The sequence below is a fragment of the Meleagris gallopavo genome, chromosome 7 (genome assembly GCF_000146605.3).
Source record: "Meleagris gallopavo isolate NT-WF06-2002-E0010 breed Aviagen turkey brand Nicholas breeding stock chromosome 7, Turkey_5.1, whole genome shotgun sequence".
NCBI classification, from domain to species: Eukaryota; Metazoa; Chordata; class Aves; order Galliformes; family Phasianidae; genus Meleagris; species Meleagris gallopavo.
In genome coordinates this window covers 18,534,182-18,554,453 of record NC_015017.2, presented here as the reverse complement: position 1 = coordinate 18,554,453, position 20,272 = coordinate 18,534,182, and the positions used below count along the sequence as shown (strand labels likewise).

The following is a 20,272-nucleotide window of genomic DNA, read 5'->3' as shown; positions in this document are numbered from 1 at the left end:
CGATCAGATACTTCAGGTTAATTACGTGTTTCTTATTCATGTTTCCCTGGGAAGGTTTTGAAACCTTCTAATTCAGTGCAATGCAAAGCTTATTATGCAGCAATAATAGCCTGGAACAGCAAACTGCAACACATGCTCAATGCAAAATCAACATTGATATGGAGAAATGATGTTGCCTAATGGAACTGAGCTAAAAATGAAAGAAAAAAAAAATGAAGAAAAAGAATTAAGTACATTCACAATCATTTAAAATCCCCAAACTGATTATCAGTATTCCATTGCCACTGAGCTGTTTCATGTGGTTCATGCTTTCATTGTTGCTTTGCGGTATGCATGATTTCTTTATTATTATTATTATTATTTTTAAATCAATGGTTTTAGGAACAACAACTCTCTTTCAAAAGATTTACACTGCAAGCTGAAAAGCAGATACGGAATTTCTTCCAGGCTTGATTTAAAATGAGAACAAGATAAAACCCTCCCTCCAAGTCTGTAATGGAAACATCGACGGATACTAACTACAGTGGCATGAGCCAGGCCATGAGAGTGCTCTGCTTCCCGTAACACCAGGCAATTACTTGCTGTGTTGAAGCAGTGCAGAATGACAGAGCAGAGACGTGGCGCAGTGCCGCTGCTCTCACAGCCACTCACACAGGCACCCAGCGCCACGGCTCCGCCACGCGCACCGCCCCGCACGCACACCTACACAGCTCCCAGAGAAGCGAGCACGCACGGATCAGTCACAGTGCCAACTGGTAATCACTACCAGAGCCTTCATTCTGTTCTGCAGCACCCTCAGTTCGGTTTTCAATACTTGCAGTGTTTTGCCCTTCGAGGCTTTGGTTTGTTCCGCTGTGGAACTGCAGTTCTGTATAGTGCTGTCCCCAGCTTGGCAAAAGTAGGAGAGGAAACCGAGCGTGCATGTGTGCAGACAGCAGCAATCCTAAATCTCTCTTCCTGCAATATATAAACACTGTGTTCTGAGAAATTTAAACTTCTGTTTAAGCACGAAGATACTCTATGCTAGTGGTTACATCCAAACACCACGGGAATGTAAATGTGATTACAGTTGTCTTCCAAAGTTTACAGACAGAAGGTTTCTGTCTGCTTCCACACGAACCCATACCTTCACCAGCCCTAAAAGGCTTCACAAAACACAGATGCTTGACACACTTCTGCAGCTTGCAGAACTCTGCAGCCCAGCAAACACAGACAGCTATCAAAAGGCCAGCAACTCCTGAAAGCCACACAGTTCATACATGTTTTTTACGCTGAAGCTTCATCTTAAAATCCAAACCACTGTTTCTGCTCTGTTCCTGAAGGACACCCTGACAGCCAGAGGCCCCTCTTGGTTTGGAGTACTTTGTGTCTCCCCACCCAGCTGCAGTGAGGCTCACTATGCCAGCAGAGCAGCTCTGTAGACGCAGTTGCATCACCTCCCAATGGCACAAGCTGAGCCGATAGAGCTCGCCTCCTCCACCACAGCTGCATCCCCACCTGGGCTGGTGCCAGCACAGCGATGTCAGCGAGGATGCATGACTTTTTTCCACACCCCTGGCTAATACAGCACTCACTGGCAAGATGTTCTCCTGCGGAGACCTGGCCAAGGGTTGGGGTTGTTTGTTTGGAAATAGCTTTCATGAACATAGACTGAAAGCTTTGCAAAACTGAGTGCGGGCTTTGTACAGTTTGTTGTACAAACTGTAGTCTGCTGCTAGGTTGTAGCTAAAAGCAGCTCTTAAGATTTCATCACATGGGCTTCACTACAGCTTGCAATAATGTAACCTAAGCAAAAACATTGTTTTTAATTGTTCACTGCATCTTAAATCTCTGGACAAGAACAGAGGAGGAAGAAGAATATCAGTCCCTTTTCCTAGTGATAATGTTCCTGCGGGTAACAAACAAACTCTCCATGCTGGTTTCCCATTTCTTCCTCAGGTTCATTCCCAAGGACAGCCAGGCCATTCTCACTCCAGTGCAGCACCCTTCCCATCACCCTCCCCCAACAACTAAATGAGAAGCCCAGCACACTGCAGTGTGAGCTCCCCCAGCCCCAGCCAGCAGTGCCAGCTGCCACCGCCCTGAGGCCCCGGCCACCCCAGCCCCGCTGCAGCGGCTGTACCCCACAGGTACGGGTGGGAAGGGAAATGAAGGGAAATGCTCGATCTCTGAGGAGGACCCCGCATGAAGGGCAGCCGCCTGCTTCTCTGTGCAGAGAAGCGAAATGGGAACGATCAGAAGCTGGAAAACCAGCTGTAGAATATACTCATCTTTATATGAGCCATTCTTATCTCTCTTATAAACCGTTCCATGCTTAAGGATTGGAAATGAGTCAGAGCAGGATTTTGTCCGACAAGGAGAAGAATCTTCTTTTTGTCAACAGGAAAAACACACACAAAAAAAACCACCCAACCCAAAAAAGAGGAAAAACCCTGAGAAATTCCTTGGACCTATGAGCTGAGCGATGCTGATCCCTGTGGCTTTCAGACTACAAAAGTTGAAGGAAACCCAAACAAGCAGAAGATACGGACCTGGATAACCACTGTCCCACAACAGAACACAGTTATTATGGTAGCAATCCATTTAATTCTGTATCTTGTGTTATAAAAGCACATTTATGGAGTTATATAACATGCTAGCATTTAATTACAAGTTCTTTTGCACAATGAAAATTCCTGATGGGAAAAATACCGTGACTTACCAACAGAGCTAGTTCTCACACATCTACTCTAACTCAAACCATAAATTACAGTTTGCATTAGCCACCCGATTTAGCCTGAACTTCAACTTAGGTTACCTCGCTACTGGTGTTTGCCCAGCATTGTTCAGGTGACTGCACCTCAAGTACCTGCTTTCCCTGCCCTGCTATGCTTAGCTTCTCTCATTTCACTAACCAGTATTTCGAAAGAGACCTTCAGTAACTGGCATTGATTTAAAATCATTTTAAATTTTTGTGGATGTGTGCAATGGTCATATAAATTACTGAAGGACATAAATATGGAAAAATTATGGCTAAAAATTAAGCTAGGAGGTGAATGTATTTATTTATGAATTTCACGTGTACAAGCCTGTGCTCAGGAAGATAGAAGATAGTATCTAGTGGAGAAAAAGACTATCACATTTAAGCATCTTAGGAAATAAGAGATTGTCTGGAGTGAAATGATGTTCTGAACTTCAGGAACAAATCCAAATGTTCAAGAGGAACAACAGAACAACAGTTCTGTGGTGAAAACAGTTGCTTTATCAATTTCCTTTGGACCAGGAATCATTAAACCTTGACCACTCAGCCTCAGCCTGCAAACTCACAGCTGAAGCGAGGATGCCATTTTAAGTGTCCCACACTACTCCATCTCACATTTTCCATCATTGTGTCTGAAATGCTACAGCAAGCAAAATTCCTGGAGGCCTCTCCAAGTCCTATTCTCAATGGATGCGAGTCAACCAGTAGAAATAGAACGATCTGCTGCTGCTGCTGTCTGCATTCACATCTCCTCCCTTAGGGTAGGTTCTCTGACTGTTGTTCTTCAGTCTGTCAGTACTTGTCACAAAGATGCAGCAAGTCAGCTGCTTTCTAAGCATTTTCAAGATTAAGCCAATAAAAAAAACGTAGAGAGAATCTCAGCAGCTTTGTCCTCCAAATTCCCATTGAGAACTTTTTTTGGGAGAAAAAACATTGCACTTGCCCCCTCTTCCTCCTTTCTGCCTAAAGTTCATTTGCTTGGAGTGAACACAATCTCAGTGATGCTGTAAGAGCCAACAGCACAGTTCCAGCAAGGGCTGCTTTACTGCATGAAGCCGAGACCATGGATGCTGTGTCTCATGATTGCACAGAGCTAATCGCACACCCCAGATCCAAACCTGCTCCATCTCCGTTTACATAGTGAAGATGGCTGCCGGTGCTGCAGCAACAAGGAACAAGTAGGGGTTGGGGAGAGGCAGGACTCCGTGGGTGGAGGCTGGCATCAAGCAGAGACTCTCCCTATGATGAAACTTCACAGACAACCCAGAAACACCTGGAGACCCAGCCCTGGGTTTCTCAAAAATAAAATAAATAACCCTCTCTAAACCTTCCATGGGTTGGTGTGAAAGAGCTGTGCCCAAAGTATTATAGCTGGCACTCCAATAAAGACAGACAGCAAGAAAAAGGCTGAGAACCAAGTACTTAAAAATCAAGCTAAAGCCAAGTCCTGCAGAAATTGTTTCAGACAGTATTTTCCATACTGAAAGAAAATATAAGGAAACAAAAGACAAAGATAGACAGCATATCTCCAAAAGTAAACACAGTTTGAAGGAGTCATTCTCATCTTGACCTTTATTTTAATTAATATTTTCATTCTTCTCTGGTCCACTACGTTTTAACTAATCTGAGCTATCTTGCCAGTCAGAACCAGAAAACTTTCTGTCAAAACCAAGGGAAGCAGTCAAAGCACTTTTTTTCCAGAGTAAACTAGGAGGCTTTTTCTTGAAATACAGAAGCGCGGGAGTGAATAGGTGCTTTTCTTCGCCTCCGTGTAAAAAGATGTTTATGGAGAGTAGTTCTATTAACAACGAAATTAGACAGCTTGGTACAAACCCTTAGTCACAGCTCAGAGGCTCCTAACAATTTCAGCCCTGGGCTGTTCTGCTGCTAACCCAAGACCTCTCCCCACTGACAGCTATTTTGCTTCCTTTTGCTCAGGACAGTTTGAGGACAAACCACTGGTCACACTAACAGAGCAGGACTAAATTTCTCACCAGAAAGCAGCGATTACCAACAATGGAAGGTGTCATTCCAGCTTGTTACACAATGCTACGTTCTCATCATTTTAGAGAGCTGGAACTAAAACTATTTAAATTGCATTCACTAAAGTTCGATAGAATGGCAATCTCCTGCCAGTAAGGAAACAAGCAAAGCTCCAAAGCCACATATTTCTTTTTTTATGAAGAACTTGAAAAAGTGGGAGCATAATCACGGCAACACTGAAGTATGTGACAAAACCCACGCTAATTTCATCCAGTACATTCTTTTCCTACAATAATGATTTAATTTTTTTTTTAATTATTATTATGTTTAATAAAAAAGGAGCTCTAACTTGGGGAAGGCAGGAGAGGCTGCAACAACATTTCAAAAGGGGAAGGAGGAGCTCCTCCTGGCTCAGGTAGCTCTTCTCAGTGATAATGAGAAAACTTCAAAGCTCCCAGGAGCTCAGCTCCTCTATCAAGCTCATCCCATCCAGGATTTTTAAGTGCTTCACTGACTGACTCCCCTCATCCAGAGGAGAATAAAAGACAATGGATCCAGGAAATCAGCTGTGCTGCTGCACAGAAGCTATCACAAAGGAGCAAGAAGGCAGTGCTGAACTGGCTAAGCCCCCATTCCTCTGCAGAAGCTATTAGTACTTTCCTCTTCTGCTTGCTCATCACGAATCACAGCATCCTTGTCCCTCTGCTTTAGACTTGGATTCCCTGGAACAATGTGTTGGTACCATGCCCTAGCTGTGACAACACCGTAAACATATTCAATGTAAAATATTTGAGTTTTAGTTTCTGCAACCTGAACAGGCTGGAACAAGTCAACGGTTAATCTCAGTTCAAACAACAGGAGAAAGTCAAGATGCTGAAGTACCCAAAGAAAGAGAGGTTGGTACTGAGATCTGCTGGACAGAAAAACACGTACATGTTTTTGTGGTTAGCCCTTCATTGAGCAATAGACATAAAAGAATTCCCTGCCAACTTCCTTCTTGACTCCAGTAAATACAGAGACCTGCTTCCTTCGGTGCAACCAGCCAAGGCTTTTGCTCAGGATCCAGACGGAAAACAGTACTGAATCACTAGACTATGTTGAAGTTTCTGTTCCAGGCTGAGGATTCAATCCACAATTAGAAGAAAACACATCCCTTTATAGAGGAGCTTAACTCACATACCAATGCATTCAGGCAAGGCTCTCTCTGGAAGTCCAGCATGTGGCACAGAATACAAATATCAAAAATAATTCCTTCCTTGCATTACACACCTATTGGTACACCTTACAAGCAGAGTATAAAATCCAACAACATATGCAACGAAATCCCAGAGGTAAGCATGTAGAGGGGTGCTCGAAGCATCGAGGGCAACACCTAGATGGCTTAAGGCAAAAAAGTGCAGAAATAAGGCATTTGCACATTCCTCCAACAGACAACTATTTTAAGAGGTGACAGTGTAAGAGGTTTAGACATCCCGACACTACATGCTCACAGCAGTCCCTTCTCACTGTGTGCATGACTTTTCTTAAACATTCATAGAACAGGAAACTTCTACTCAGTGCCACCATTTAAAAACTCTTCAGGCGTTGGCCCAAAGCAGATTAATATCAAGCAGAGAGAACAAGTTTTCAGGCAATTGTTCTGCTTCATGAAAGCAGCTTAATTCCCAGGATATGAAAAAAATAAAGTAAAATAATGAGCAAAACTGCAGCTGACACATATAGAACCTCATAAATAATAGTTTCACTTCTCAGTCAGCCATCTCATGCCTTGCAATTTTTATTTATTTATTTTTTTCTTTTTTTTGAAGAGGAAGAGGAGGACCCAGGGAATTTCACAGCAGTCGGCCGAGCTTCAATTCCCGGAAATATTCTGGAACAGATTATTAAACAATCAATTTACAAGAATCTGGATGATAATAGAATGAGAAAAAAAAAGCAGACAGAAAAGATCTGTCAGAAACAGATCACATCATCAGAACAATCTAATTTTCTTTGCTGCCAGGATAACCAGCTTAGCGGGTAAGGCAGAAGCAGTAAATATATATAGATCTTGACTGAGACCTCTGACACTGTCCCACATGATATTTTTCATCAGCAAGAAAAGGAGATATTGCCTGGATCAGCAGTTCCTTCCTAATGCACTCTGCAGCAGAAAGGGCGGCACAGGCAGGGGAGCAGCATGAGCAATGCGCTCATCAGCTGCTCAGCTCACACTGCCCAGGGAGGGGAAGAAGCAGAGCAAAAGGCACTGAGAGGCACTGCTGATCCCACCACTTCCTCTTTCTCCCAGCCCTTCAATGCATGGTACATCCACACCTTTTTGTTTTTAACCACTTCTTAGTGAGCAAATCTGCCCTATCCAGTACTGAAGATCAGAAAGTGTAGCAACTCCTCACAATAGAGAATATTGTTATGATAGTGGGATACTTCTATCTTTTTTTTTACCAAAAAGAAAAATTAAAAACAGTCTAATATCTCCTGTAATCAAAAAATCCAAAAGAAAGATTAAGGCAATTAATTCCTATTTGGCAAATTTAGAAATGATTGCGCTGAGAACTGAAAATAAATAGCATGCTTATCCCTTTACCTTACTTCATTTATAGCATAGCTCTGACTCTTGCGCTAAGGCAGATCCTCAGCTCAGCTGTGACTTCATTCACCTTTTCTGCCATCATCTAGTTGGAACTTTTGCCTCCACTGCCAACAAATGGGGCCATGGACAATATTCAACATAATCCAAAAGTGACTGCTGTCAAGTATCTATGTTTACGACAAGTTAAGATGCATATTTTTATGGACGCAGGTAATTAAGTTCATAGTTTCATAAATGGAAGCAGTAAATGAACTCATGAAGCCACTCCCCCTTTTCAGCAATTTGGAATGTCATCCATCATCTCATCCCAGCAGCTGGCCAGCTAACTCCATATCTCACAAAGTTACTGCCTGCATTCCAAGTACCACATTAGAAAAAGCATGCTACAGATACAGAGATAACTTGGGCTTATCCAGAGAACCGCTTGAATATCTGTAATACTGGCAGCACAGTAACAGCATGTCTGACCAACCTCTCCTTTAAGAGAATACAGGAAAAAAAAATGTTCTCATAAAAATTCCACATGAGAAAAAAAACAAAACAGAGCACTTTCCTGAAGTATTTTTTACTGTTCTTCTATATTACACGTAATAAAGATTTCTATTAAGCTCTCATAAATATTGTCTCTTACTTACAAAGCATCACAGGCTTCATGAGGCACGTAGGTAAACTTCACAGTTTTTGATTTCAGCCTTTCTTACATTTTTTTCCCAACGAAAAAAAAAAATCCAAATTCTCCTCCTTCCCCCCCCAAAAAAATGCAATTTCAGCATTCTGCTCATCTGGACAGCCTACCCACCTTCCCTCCATAGACAGCAATTACAGGACAGAAACAGCACAGCACTGAAGATGCATGTCAAAAGAAGCATCTGCTTTTTTGGCAAACTCCACACTGTTGGTGGCACTTGAATTATTGCTACACTGTTTGTCACAGGGTTAGACCACAGATGGCTCTTTTGGCTGACATGGGATCCGCTATGTCATTTTCTGTTTATTGAAGTTAAGAAATAAATTGAAGAACTTGTGCCTGGCCATGTACGAGGGAGTCAATTCGTATTCACATCTCTTTGTCTGCAAATGCGGGTCCCATATGGGCAGGGTACCATACCAGCACTGCGGCAGCATTGTTAGTTTGCACCCCTCTATGCTACTTCAAAGAACAAAACATATCTTCTCTTTGGCAAAGCCATCATTTTGCTGTGCCAATATTTAATGTGCAGTAACCCCCCAGCCTATTCCTGCCTCTCCTGCTGTGTTCTTTGAAGAAGCGGATGGGAGCGTACAGGCAGCTGGCTCCAGTCCTTTCTGCTACATTCCTAAATCTTAATCTGCCTCTGGCAGCCAGCGCCCATCTCACCACAGCCAGCAGCATCTGCAGAAGGAAAGGGCACAAAAAGCCCTCCAGAATAAAAGCCAGTTTGGTAACACCTCTTCGCCAAGACCGAATCCAGACAACCCCAGGAACACATTCTTTTCAGCTGCATAATTTATGCTTTACACTATGGACCAGTTTAGTTATTTTATACTTCCTGCTCTGTTTGCAAATGTTTTTCTTTTTTGAAACGCCTAATGCATCGCATCTCCAGACTTAACTACTGCACAGGCATTGGCAAAGGATAAGGTAGCAGAGAAACACTGCACAAGTGCAACATGAGGGTTTCCATCAGCCTGGCACCGAGTGGTCCCACCCTGTTGCTCAGCAGCTTGTTAAGTGCCTGCAGTAACACCCATGTAAGTAAGAAGGGCAACATCTCACACTGCAGGAATGAACGACTACTGAAAGTGCTGGACACCAGGGATATGTAACTGAGCACCACTGCTTTCCCTGCCTGCTCCACTACATGGTCCTTTGTAACATTTCTCTGTGTTTCAAAGCTGACTGCTAGTTTTTCTCAGTACTCTTGTAAAGATTTAGAAGTAATCCATTGTTTCCTTTTTCTCAAAAACAAACAAAAACACAAAAAGAAAAGACTTCTGATTGCAGCTTTGATTTCAGGAGAAAAGTTTGATTTTCTTTCTTTTTCCTGAAAACAGTCTCTATCTGCTACAGTGCCATCTCTCAGAGGATGCAAGCAGCCACTGACACAACTGCAGGAGAAGCTCAAGTGTTTAGCTTTAACAGTGACTGCAGCCCCTTTGGTAACAGCCCTACTCATAGCATGTTATCTGTTCCCCAAATGGTTCAAAGTTGCCTGTCCATCTAGCACAACAGATACAGAGATCAGTAACAACTCTCTTACAGCAGGATCCCCGTAAGATAAAGCTATAAGGCAGTCCAGGTCTACCATCAGGAATTAACAAGAGCAAGATCAGTGGCAATTTTTCAAATGACTCCTTATGTAAGGAATTGCCAATTTGCTGCATTTACACATGTCAGCCTTGTTCCACTTTCACCTGTGGTTCTGCCTCCATTTGCACTCAAGAGTTTTATACATTCCAGTACTGTATAAAACGGACAAACCAGAGAGCAGAAGATATAATGTTGGCAAACCTTCCAAAGCAAGGCTTCTCTATAGAGTATCATGGAGCAAATTCTGCTTGGTTTGCACATTGCAACAAACATGCCAGCTTCCTCTGTGTTTTAATGAGGCTGTGTGTAGCACGTACACGGCTGCAAATGAAATTCCTGAAGTCTTCTAAATGACTCCCGAGACACTCTACATAACATCTTAAACTTGGAAGCTCAAATCACACTAGGAAAGAACTGGAGTCAAACATTATTGTTTTTACAGTGTTTGCTCTCCTTGCATCGTTTCCCATTGCACAACAGGCGCTGCAGACCCCATGCAAAGGGCAGTGCGGGTGCCTGTCTGCACCAAACCAGCACAAGAGGGCTGTGGAAGTGGTGCCCACCCACAGCTTTTTGTGATGCAACTGGAGCTGCAGTGATGCAAGAGCTGAGGAAGAACTGCATGTCATGGAGAACCAAGTCAAACAACTGGGGCCAGTGGCTATCTGTTGCCTTCTGATACTTCTCAGAAATGACTTTTCTTACAGCTTTATAAGAAAGTCCACCACAATGGCTTGCTTACACCTTTGTAACAGTGATCCATTTCTAAAGCCTGTGACACAACAGACACATTCACACACAGGACCACCCTCTGCCCATCAGGAAAAGAGCGATTCACTCAACTTTCCCCACATAGCATGTGGCCATTTACCTATGCACAGGCACCACAGAACGAGTCTAAAATCAATTTAGCATGACTACATTTAACCCCTGGAAAAGACAGAAACAAAAAACAGCTCCTCTAGTCAATGAGTTGCTCAGACAGATACCCAGCAGATGCTCCTACTATTGAAATGCTGCTTTGGAACAACTTTGGAGACATTGTAGACAACCTCAGACTGCCTGAACTGCTCAGGAAACACTGGTTGCAAAACACATAGCTTGAAAAGCAACAAGAAACTTTGAATGTGTCTCTCTAATTTGTTATCACCATACTGCCCACACACATAGCAACAATATCAGTGTTCTTTCAGACCTGTTCATCCCATTCACCAGGATCTTGAAACCAATTAGAGATCATTTGAATGCTGATCACTAAGGCAGCATCACACACCACACTTCCTACTTCTGCAGAAGCCGTACATCCAGCCCAGCTCCTGCAGGGGCTGGTGGTCCCATGCCACAAAATGGTAGCAATACAGCTTTGGAGAGCAGCTGGCCCCAGAAGGGATGATATCTGCTTCTCAAAGGGCTATGAGCATCTCTCCCTCTGCTACATTCTAGCCATTTTTATTTGAAACCAAGTTTGGAAGCTCCGAACTCACTGTGCACCAAATCTGCAGCCAAGACAAACTACTTACAGATAACTATGAACTGTTTTTTAAATGACCATTCAAAGAAAAAAAATTTTATGTTAGCAGTATTACTTCAAGGATATTTGCATTCTTTTCATCTACTACTTTCCACTACTTTAAGGATCTACGCCCACAATGAAGGTAATCCAGAGCATCAAATGCCCTGGGTCAGTCGAAGCCCTCCCCTAACAGCATGCCGTCCATTAACAGATCTCTGACCCTGCAACAAATGCAATAATGTGGCTCTGAGCCAGCCCACTTTGGGTCAGAGAATGCAGAGGCAGAACAAGACTGGGGGTACGAATACCTCTGCCTGGGGCTGCCAGTGAGATTACCACTGAGCATCATGCAGCTGCATCCTTAGTCGTGCCTGTTGCCATTAATTACTTGCAGGGGTCAAATGTCTACAGAACTTCACATCTAATTCCTGGGGTCAACGTATGCCATAGAGAAAGGTAACTTAAATCAGTTCCTATTTAAAAGACAAGCTTTCAGACTAAAGACAGTTTAGGGTAGCTAGCTAGTCTGTGTTGTGAAAACTAACTCAGGCAGCAGGCACAGCCCCATAACCCAGAGAAATTGGCTTGAGAAGTCTCTTTAAAGCACAAAGTTGCTGAACATTGATTAAAAACAATCTGGGAATGAGCTCTTTTGAACTTTCAGCCAGAAAAAAGAAAAGTGCGACACATTTTGTTAAAAACTATTAGGGAATCTAACCAATTAATGCATTCAATCCTCCTTATGCAAAGTTATTTTAAAAAAAAAATGTTAAGTGCTTCCCTGAATGAAAGTGATCAAGGATTTAGAGATGAGGAGGAGTCTTTCTGTGCATGGAAGCAATTCACCACAACAGTGAACAGATCAGATCTGAGGACTTTAAGAAACAAAGCCAGGAGCTAGCTAAGATCAGCCTAGCAGAATCCAGAACCCAGCCTGATTTTATAACTAGTAGGCTCCTTCTCTTTGCAAATAAGGAAACTTGGATTCCTTCAGCAGGATGACAGTCCTGAAGCTGCAAAGGAAGGCAGGATTAGAACCAAAGACTCACTCTTAAAAAATTGGGGTGAGATTTCCATAGGTAAGCAAGCTCTGGTGGAGCTCCCCAGCAGATTCCTATCTGCACCAGTGGGATCACTCATCCTCACCAACCTCTTAGTCTGACCGCGTCTGCAGGCTGAGTAGGAGAAGCACAGATGGCCGAAATTTTTCAAATGTTGTTGATTGGGTGTTTCAAGCAAAAGAAAAAGTTAGCTTTCATTAGTTGTGAAGTAGAAGCTGAACTTTCTGGGAGAAGTAGGATTTACAGCCAGACAAGGAAAAAGGCAGTAGAAAGGAGGGCAGAAGGGGCTGTCACAGCTGTAGGCAGGCATGGAGCCCGCAAGTGGCTGGCTGAGGGAGAGACCACAAACTGCAATCGCACTTCAAGAAACAGCTCTGTAAGATAGCTGAAAACAACAGCTCTGTCCTCACTGGGGAAAAAAGAAAAAAAAGAAAAAAAAAAAAAAGGGAAGCTCAGACTGCTTCTTTCACCATCAGTGTTGACTCATGGAAATAGTAACAATACAGCATCAGACGGTCAAACAATCAGAAACGAAACCAGCTTCAGTTTTACACACAAACCACAGCAAATACATTTGGTACCCACGTCTGTAACTAAACCTTACAAATACAGCGACAGGCAGCGTGCACGAGCCCACCTGCTAAATCTTGGGTGAAATCCTGCCTGTGTAACCACATGAGGTGATGCTGCTCTGGCTTTAGGGTCAGATTTAACTTACAAGCTTATCTGAAACAACTCTGAGTTAACTATCCTTCCTTACAGAGCTGAGACGGTTATCCCTTATTGGATCCAATACTTGAGAACCGCTGTAAACTTTTTTTCTGTAACAACAATCTCCTCCAACACCTTTGTGCATACTCTTCCAAAAAACCTTTTGTCCTTCTGCCTGTTTTATTTATTATTTCCTGTTCTTCTTGAAATTTGGAGTTCTTATTGGAATAATGCAAACAAAAGGCTTGTTCTAATTTCCTTTCATGGTACTCATGAAATTTCTCGTGTTCTCCTTTCTAATTTGAAACCTCTTTCTTGCTTTGAACTAAGAGATAAACATATATATACACACACACACTTTGTAAATTCCAATAACTCATGTGACCAGCTTTCAGTTCTAGGGGGAAAATGATTTTAAGTGGTTAAGAAATTTAATTCAGACATCTGAAACTCAAGCAATATAACACAGACTTAAAATTAAAATGTCGGCGACATCATAGTTCATGACAATTAATGATTCCATCACAAAATTTAGTATGCAAGTTAAATTACAAATGTTTAGCAACTGTACACTGAACAAGCACAGGATAGTGTTCTTTGCTGTGTGTTAAGTTAAAGGAAGCAACATTCCAAATAGCTGTTGGGTGAATGTCTGCCTGCATAATGAATCACTCAGACACTGCAGATCGTTGTTAATTCTGAAATGAAAATTAGGAGAATTAGCTAACACCTAGGAAGACTTCCAGATGTACTGCTAATACAACACTAAATACATGAGGAATTCCACAGCCAAGATCGAGTGGTCCTGGCAGCACAGATAATAGTATAGCTCAAACATACAAAGAATTATGGCTCCAACTGCAGAAGGGAAGCAGGCAGTGCCTCCAGCACTCACCAGCATATTTAGACACACGTGCGCTGTGTATGAGCCCAGCTGGCACAAACAACTGCAGCACCTGTGTGCAGCAGCCTCAGTTTCTGGAAGGGGCTGTTTCACTTGAACAGTGTCTGGTGCTTTGGAAACGGCTGATGAACACTTAGACGTCAAACACAAGTCAGAAATAAACTATGCCATTTGGGCACAAAGCCTGGTCCATCCACACAGTCATTGCGTTCCACTCCTCAGCACAAGAATTCAGTGGAGGAATCTCATCTCCGAACACATCAAAAAATTGCAGATAAAAGAAAATACTCCAAATTAATGATCAGCTCTTAAGTACTGTAACAAAAGGGTATCTCCAGGCTAACAGCAAACATTTTAAGAAAATCAATCATTTGCCTCTACTTCTTGCACAAATACTGTTCTGAACAACTGCTTTCAGCATTGTTCTATTATGTGCACAATTTCAATAAATAATATTTTTAATCAGAATATTCAGCTCCTACCTATGTCAATCTAATCAATCTTCACAATTTTTGGATGTTTAATGCTAATAATCTTGTAAGCCATTATTAGTTTGCCACATTAGTCCCAGTAAACTGAATTTGGAGTGCACCTTACATTCACTAGAAGAATAAACTGAAACATTTAAGAATATGTGATTCAATTGGAATTCAGAATTAAAATGGGACAACAGAATTAAAATGGGAAGCCTCACTAAGAAGGGAAAAATATGAGGTCTTTTAGCAGGAGAGATGAGGCCACAGAACCACTACAACTACCTGGATTAAAAAATGTGCAAAATCTAGACCCTGGAACTTGAAGGAATTATTCCTGTTCTGAGCACTATTTCAATGTCTGGACTCTGCCTTACTGCACACTAAACTTCTGCTTAGAAAAGAAGCCTACTACTAAGAGAAAAACAATATATTCTTTTTAAAAGTAGAGTTCTAGGCAGTTCTACCAGTCTAATTCCTTGCCAAAATGAATTCTGTCATTGTTATTAATCTGGAAATATCAATAAGAGTATTCATGTGAACATTCACATAGACTGTGAAGAAACTACTCACACAGCAAATGATGAGCAGAATTTGAGCATGAAGTTTTACAACTCTGAGTAATCTGCCTTATCTTGAGCTTTAGAAGACTGACTTAAAACTAAATGAGGTTCAGCAAGGCTAAGTGCAGGGTATTGCACTGGGGTCTGGGCAATCCCAGATATGTGCACAGACTGGTAGAAGAAGTCATTGAGAGTGGCCCTGCAGAGAAGGATTTGCGGGTCCTGGTGGACAAAAAGCTGTACAAGAGCCAGCAATATGCTCTCACAGCTCTGAAGGCCAACAGTAGCCTTGGCTGCATCGACAGAGGGGTGGCAGCAGGGCAAGGGAGGTGACTGTCCCTCTCGCTCTGCTCTCATGAGTCCCATCTGTGGTACTGCAGCCAGACCTGGGGCCCCCAGGATAAGAGACACAGATCTGTTCAGAGGACTGGAACATCTCCTCCTACACAGAAAGGCTGAGGAAGCTGGGCTTGTTCAGTCTGGAGAAGGCTTCGTGGAGAACTCATTGTGGCCTTCCAGTACTTGAAAGGAGTTTAAAAACAGGAGGGGGACCAATTTTTAACATTGCCTGATAGTGATAGGACAAGAAGGAATTGATTTCAACTAAACGAGGGGGGATTTGGGTTAGATGTTAAGAAGAAATCCTTGCTGAGAGTGTCGTGAAGCCCTGACACAAAGCAGCTGCAGATATCCTTCCCTGGAGTGCCCAAGGCAGGTTGGATGGGCTCTGGATAGCTTGAGCTTGTGGGTGGCAACCAGCCCACAGCAGGGGTTGGGACTCGATGATCTTAAAGGTCTCTTCCAATTTAAGCCATGCTGTGACTCTACGATCATTCTATAATGAAAAGTACATCTGTATGTATGATCGTGTGTGGGAGTTCATATATATGGATACAATTTTTTTTTATATTAAGCTATTTAATAAGCCCAATAATTATAATATTAAGCCCAATTACAGTAATAACTGACCCACTTTAACATCTTACTACATTTCTGAACAAGATCTATGGGAAGTAGGAAAACCATCGTCATCAAATACCTTTTGAAGAGTCAATCCAACATGGTTTACCTAAGATTATCCAAAATGTCTTTGACAAGACAATGCAATTTGAACTTATGTCAGTACCCTACTGTACTGTAGTGTCCCTGAATAACCTTTATAGGTGTGGCTGACCTTGCACTTTTAGCATCACCAAGACAATGACTGAACACAGAACTTTAGAAAAGGAAAAATGTGGAGAAGGAAAACTAGGGGATTCTGTAATTTTGGAAGAAGTTCACGGGGAACAGTCACACACATAGAGAAAAGCATCTTTTGATTGAAGGATAAAATCAAAGGCTAATTCCATCATTTTGTATATTGGAATACAAAGCCATATGTTAATAACACTGAAACAACAGTGGCAAGTGAAACACTCGACATTCAGGGGTTGGACCCTTCCAACCTAAGCCATTGTATGATTCTATAAACCTGAAAGAACAAAGGGATCAAGAGCTTCAGAGCCAGGTACTCTCATCAGCTGATCATAAGATGTAAGGAATGGTTACATGAAAAGACAAAGTGCCTTCTCTAATGACTAAGCCAATTTTCAGCTGTGCTTGATAGACCTAAGAACAGTATGTTGGCAATGTGACAAAATCTGGTCCAAGAGTTAACCTGATTTTGTCACTATAGCAATTAAAATACCAACAGAATGCTGAAATAATTCATGACTTCCTTAACCATTTCCATTTTGCATTATGCTTCACGAGACTGCGGAGTACCATTAGTAGGAGTGGAAGAAAATCACTGCATTTTTCTGCTAGTGCCACAATATGCCTTGAAGTTCACCAGAACTTTTAATGAACAGATATTCTACATAATGGATTACATCTTGATATTTTTCACCATTAAAATTACTCAAGCTTTTAAGCATACTCCATAGCTTCTCAGTACCATAGAATACTGCTATTGTTTTCCTTTTAAAAATTCTCCAGTTCTGAAATATTTACACACATGCATACGCACTGGAAGGACTGTTGCCCTAAGACACTAAACGATTACTTATCTATCTTTTTGTTTAAGCTAAACATTGTAGAAATGTTTTTGAAATAATCTGGTTTAGGTAAGCATTTCTCATAAGTAGCATCCAGAGCCACATTTTCAGAATGCTGAAAAAAGGCCGAAAACTGTCACTGTTTCAGAGGTTAGAAGCTAAGTATTTAATAGAACTGCTTAACTCAAATGTTTTTTCCAAATTACACAGAAGCATTTTTAAATAAGTCTAAGTACTACTGTAATGGGGATCATGTAAGCCAAGTAGATTGGATGGAATAATATTAAAGCAATTTAAATACCATTTGATTCTGCTGACTGTCAGTCTAATACTGACCCCGGATACACCAACCATTCATCTCAGGTTTCTCATGAGAAGAACTCAAAGGTCTTCTGATTCTCTGTCTCAATAAGCACTTATTCACATCTGCAGCCTCACCACAGCCAGTGGCACCACTGGGTAAGTAAATACACGATGGCATATGCAAGTGTCTTAAAACTCAGACACACATTTTCAGACCTCTGCTTGAACTCGTCTGGAACACAGACCACTAAACACTTCAAAGGACCTCAGCCTGCTGGTGGTTGCTTCTACATGGACAGAAATGTGCACAACTGTTTGCCCAGCTCTGCCAAAGCCTGCATTTATTTGGTGGGGGAGCTGCCCTCCTGGACTCACACAAGGTGTTCCTGGCCACCAACAGGAGCCAAGAGAAAATTCCTCTTACAAAACAGTATAAAGCACTATTAGCAAATTATGCATAGAGGTAGGAGAAAGAAAAACACCACTCTAAAACTTGAAATTCATCCACCACAGCATGAAAGCCCAACCTCCTTTGCTACACGCCAGCTGTCCCCTTAGAGCTGGGCAGAAGAGTGCTCAAAGCCGGGGGGCAGCCTTGCACCTGGCTGTGCCTCAGGGACACCAGCACTGCCCAAGCAGAAACAAAACCACCCAGATCTAGTGAAAGATGCTTGAATAACCCTTTACTGACTTAAAAGACCAACATAATCCTCTACCCCTTAACCTCAAAATGAGTTTCAAGTACAAAAGGACATAGAGAGTCTTAAAATCAGAGGCTTCTCTGAATTCAACCTGAGGGACTGGGGCTGCACAATAACTAGATTGGCGCTGGGAAGACTGGCAGTCGTCTGCTGCAGTGCTACATACAAGGTAAAGGAAACTTTCCTGCTCTAGACTACAGTGTTTTGCCTTCTTTCTCTTCACCAAGTTTAAGAATCTTCCACTTTTTGTCTGGAGGTCTGTAAATGTGGACTTACTTACATTTGATTTTACCCTCACCTACCTCTGTGTTTTGAGTAATTTCAGATTACTGCGCTGGCAAGCATTAACTGATATGGTACTGTGGGTTAGACAAGCTTTACAGCAGGACTCTGAATCATCTAGGAGGAGTCGAGTACAAGAACATCACTTCAGAGTTTTAGAGATATGCTCACTGCAACTGCCATCCAAACTCCTATCCAAGAGCTGCACTCCGTAGGGACACTAAAAATGAAAGCACCACACAGATCTCAGATATCTGAGAGGACTGAAGTCTAACACCATTATGCTGTAGTACCCAGATGTAGTTAACCTATGGAATCGCATTTCCACTTTATTCAAGCAAAGAACCATATGGTAGAGGAGACTCAGAAATAAAAACAAAATAATAGAAGGTAATAAAAATAAAGAAATCCCCTTATCTAAATGGAGAAACAGATAAGCTGCTCAGAATAGCTTGTGAAGGGGTCACTGTCAATAAGAGACACTGTCAAGAAAAAGAATGAATGATAAAGTTATGTATATTTAGTTGCTGACATAAAATGCTTCATTCCACGAATAGGGAGATTTCAGGTGAGATCAAGCTCAATGCTCACCTGGCACAGCTCTTTCTTCTGCTTTTCAATCAAGCAACCAAGGGAAATCAGGCCCAAATTGGGCAGCACGGAACAAAGCATTGTTTGTTCCCACTGCAAACTTCTGCAAGTTCTGCAGTTCTACCAAGCTAACAAGTTCTACCCAAACACCCACTCTATTTGACACATCTTTCTGAAGCAGATCACTTTACATGAATAAGGCACAGATCAGTGATTCACTAAACTAGTACGGTTAAGTGAATGGCACTGCTTTTATGAGGATACATGAACAAGGAGGTTTTTTGGTTAATATTATATATTTGTAATTACTAGCACTGATCTTGCAACAGACAAAAGAGTTGATGTATCATGCTACAACACAAATTCAAGAAAAAAAAAAAAACTTTTAGGAACATTGGAACTGCACTTCTCTTTTAAAGAGCTTATCATGTTCCAAAACATTTGCTAGATATTTTTAAACCTGCGCATCTCAGTGTATGGGTATAAGGCTTTACTGTTAAAATCAATTTACGCAAACAGTAATAAACACTACTAAATTTAATTCACACTGGCACAAACCTTAAGCATCTTTGTGTTTGTGTAAAGCAATCTCCCCCCAGCACAGTTACTTCAACTGCAGTTTAAAGCCATTGTGTGTCAGCGCACAGCTGCAGCTCCTCTAGTGTAACTACAGTCTCTGGAGGAAAGCAGAGCCAAACCCTGCTAATCACAGCAACCAGCCCCTATAGCACATGATTTTTTTGTGGTGTATCTGTTTTGCTAAGTTGCTGGGTTAGGCGGCTTGTGCTTATCTAGCACGTGGTTCTCCCCCACGGTTCTCCCCGGTTTGTAACTCATCCCTTCCCTTTCCTGTTGCATCAGGAAGCTGCAAATACAGTGGCTTCAGCAGGGCTGCTATAATTACCACAATGCACTGCAATTCTGAAACGTATGCAAAATAAGTAACAATTACTTAAACGAGGTTCGTGGAGGCATTCAAATGTGGTTCTGTTGGCTTTCTAGAAATCTTCTGACCAAAGTGCTCCAGCCAAGATCAAAACACCTCCACGTACCTCTTCAATAGGTAGACAGCTTTATATGCCTTCATACTGACCTCTAAGTGAGATCTTTTAGAAATAATCTGATGTAGAAACAGAGAAAAACACCTACAAGAGCCAGGAATAGAGCCGGGAGGGAAGAAGTTAAAAAGTTCCTGTTCTTCACTGACTTCTTTTGTTATACTCCATCTCACTGAACAAACAAACATCAGTTTTAATGAAAGCTTCAGAGATGGAAAAAATGCTGACTCAAACAACTATCTTTTCTTGTTGTTACCTGATAAAAACAAAAGCATGTCAAACTACTATCGTTATTAACTCGATTGCAGTGCTGTGCTGATGTTTTAGGAGCCATCTCCAGCTCTTGGGAAAGGCTTTTCCCCTCCCTTCCTTCCCCTCTCCACCCCACCAGTAATCCTAATTTAAAGGACCTAACCCTTCGGAAATGTGTTAACTCAAGCACTTTTTATTTATTTATTTATTTATTTTTA

At 41.9% G+C, this 20,272-nt stretch overlaps 1 long non-coding RNA gene across 1 annotated transcript; it reads right to left on the bottom strand.

Moving 5' to 3' along the window:
* Positions 1–6,519: 6,519 nt before the first annotated feature.
* On the bottom strand, positions 6,520–19,116 carry LOC109368547. The gene is made up of 2 exons (XR_002116688.2): positions 9,808–19,116; positions 6,520–6,593 (listed from the first exon to the last, which is right to left on the bottom strand). It is a non-coding gene; the product is annotated as an uncharacterized LOC109368547 (long non-coding RNA).
* Positions 19,117–20,272: the final 1,156 nt, after the last annotated feature.